Source organism: Ctenocephalides felis, unplaced genomic scaffold (genome assembly GCF_003426905.1).
Source record: "Ctenocephalides felis isolate EL2017-DRISC unplaced genomic scaffold, ASM342690v1 CF-g0.4_SCAFFOLD_00102, whole genome shotgun sequence".
Classification (NCBI taxonomy): Eukaryota; Metazoa; Arthropoda; class Insecta; order Siphonaptera; family Pulicidae; genus Ctenocephalides; species Ctenocephalides felis.
In genome coordinates, this window is record NW_020536256.1 from 12125 (window position 1) to 15155 (window position 3031).

A 3031-nucleotide genomic window follows, 5' to 3' on the forward strand; every position below is an offset into this window, starting at 1 on the left:
ACGGATGTCTTACACAACAGACGCTGCGCATAACGAACTTTTTTTTTTCGGGCGCGAGCATTCGACACAACCAACTTTGCTTCACACAACGTACTGAACCGTGTGTATTTATCAAAAATATGTTGCTCAACTAAATTGTCTCGTTATCGGGTAATTCACATTCACACTCCTAAGGTCTTGAGAAAATTTTGTAAGTGAATAATCAAAAAACGGTGGAGGAAACGACCAGTCAGCAGATTTCAAGTACGCAAAAGTCTATAAAGGACTTTTTGGTCAAATGGAAGAAGTTCAAGAATTCGTAAATGTTTCTTTTGAAACATGAGGCTAAGAATATCAGGAACATTTATTGACAGTTTCTTTAAAAATTGAGGAACTATAAGGACAAAAAGGGAAGCAGCACCACTCTCATGGTAACGCATTTCGTAAATTATTAATATTGTTTTAAATGTCTTGTTTACGTGTAAAATATATATCATTTTCTGCGACCATATTTTGAACTAGAGAACGAGTTGCAAAAAACACGTTTCGTATGGCAAACTGTTTTGCATAACGAGCTTTCTCCCGGAACGAATTAAGTGGGTATCACTGTATATACATTTATGATTACTATCTATGAAAAGTTGTAAACAACAAAAAATTAGCGAGATCTGACAGTTGTACGAGGAAAAGGTTTTGGTAACAGTGTTAAATACAAATAATGAAAGAGGTAAAATTATTTACCAAACCAAATTAGTTGGTAATAAACAAAGTTTACACAATACGTATTAAATAAGCTGGGTAATCTTATATTCTAATGTATATATTAGAACAGATAGCAATAACAAACCAAATAAATATTTAATAACAAGCTACAAAGCGTTGCTAATTTCCTACAAATAAATTGATCAAATTATTATCACATCTATCATTACTCTACCAACAGATGAATAAGTAAACAGCTATCAGCTATTGGCAAGACTGAAGAGGATAACGCCATGGAAAGAAAACTGGTAGGGTTTCAGTTAGAGTTAGACGAATGAAGGGACGGAATCACTAGTGCGAGACGATAGGCACTGAAAGGGTGAATCACAGATAGAGAAGCCGATTGATTATTCGATCGGTAAAAGGTGTGGTCGATGTGGCCGAAATGGTCGAAATGGTCCAAGTGTTTCATGCGGTCGATAGTAATTAATTAGTTTCTGTATTACGTGGTGCAACTGAAAACCGTACTGGAACCAATATATATATATATATATATATATATATATATATATATAGGGTACAGCGGGGGTTAAAGGTCCGCGGGTACAAAGGTCCATCACCGATATCTCAGAAACAAGTAAAGTTAAAAGTTTTCTAACAACAATATTTTAAAGTAGAATGAAAAATATGTATAACCATGACCTTGGTTCATACGACGGTGATATTGGGAGAAACACGGCAAGATTTGAAAATCAATAACCAAGGTATTTTCTTTCGTTGTTAGTTTTTCTGGTCGTGAGCACTGTTGCGTAGCTTACTTATTGTAGACCCTTACATCATTTTTTAGTATACATTATTTAATTGTTTTATACGATGTATACTTGATTTTAGGTTAGATTCAATAGTTTTTTTATATAACCTTTAGAAAAGCTTACACCTGGGTGGAGTAAAAAAGACCAACTGAACCTTTACCTTGGCAAAGTAGTAAAAAATAAAAAATAGCAAATAAAAAAGTGAAAATTAAAAAAAAAATCAAGAGAAATTAAATAGATATTCCAACTCTGCTGATAAATGTTTCTGACGAAGTACCATATCAAGGTTTTATACGGTGTTATCTTCGTATAAAATGTACCCGTATTTCGCCTCAGTCAAATAATTAAGCTATTATTTCGTAAAATTTCTTTAAAATTAAAAATAAAACAATAAACGATCAAGTTACAAATTTTTGAAAAATAGCAAAAAAAGCATCTATACAGTGATGAATTAGCTGGGACTTTTTAATTTTTTACACCTTTGCCAGCGTAGAGGTTCAGTTCTGACTTAAAAACAACATTACATCTTATAAAACAATTAAATAACGTATACTTAAAAATAATATTATATTCTCGTAAACTAAACAACAGTGCTCACAACCCAAAAACTAACAATAAAATTAAATACTTTTGTTACATATTTTCAAATATTGCCGTTTTCCTCCTGATAGCGACGTCGTAAAAATCAAGGCGACGGCTCGTTATACATCATTTGCCATCCATTTTCAAATATTGTTGTTGAAAAACTTCTAACTTTACTTGTTTTTTTTAGATATCAGTGCTGGACTTTTTTACCCGCGTACCTTCAAGCCGTGAAACAGGGTATATATATATATTTTTATATATATATATATATATATTTATATATATAAATATATTTATATATATATATATATATATATATATATATATTCAGAACTCAACACGGGGTGACAAACTTCATCATAACCATGATGAAAAAATTAGAAAAAAATATCTTATGTATTTTGAAAATTATGAGCTTTTATATCAAACCAAAAGCTGTAACCATTTTTCTCGATCGCTCACAACTCTCTATGTATCTTCCTATTTTTGTTCTCTCACAGTTATATATATATATATATATATATATATATATATATATATATATAATATAAATATATAAATAATAATACCAAACATTGCATTTTAATCAATTCGTTCTAATTACATAAATTAACTAGCATTTTAGGAAAGTTGTTTCAAAACTTAAGAACGTTTAAAGATTTTTTTATTTTCATTTATGTGTGTATATATATATATATGTATACATGTGTATATATATGTTTACATTTAGTAAAGCTAGGGCAACATGTAAGGGGGTAACTAGTAACGCGTTTTTCAATAATATCTTAAAAGATTTTTTTTTCATCTTGATTGGACATGTAAACCATCCTGTATAATATCGTCATAGCTACTCTCCCGCAGGATGACGCAGTGAACAGAACTGTGCAGGTTTGTCATTTTAGTCAGGTAATGTAAAATTGTACTATCATAAAATTTCGGTTTGTATTATTATT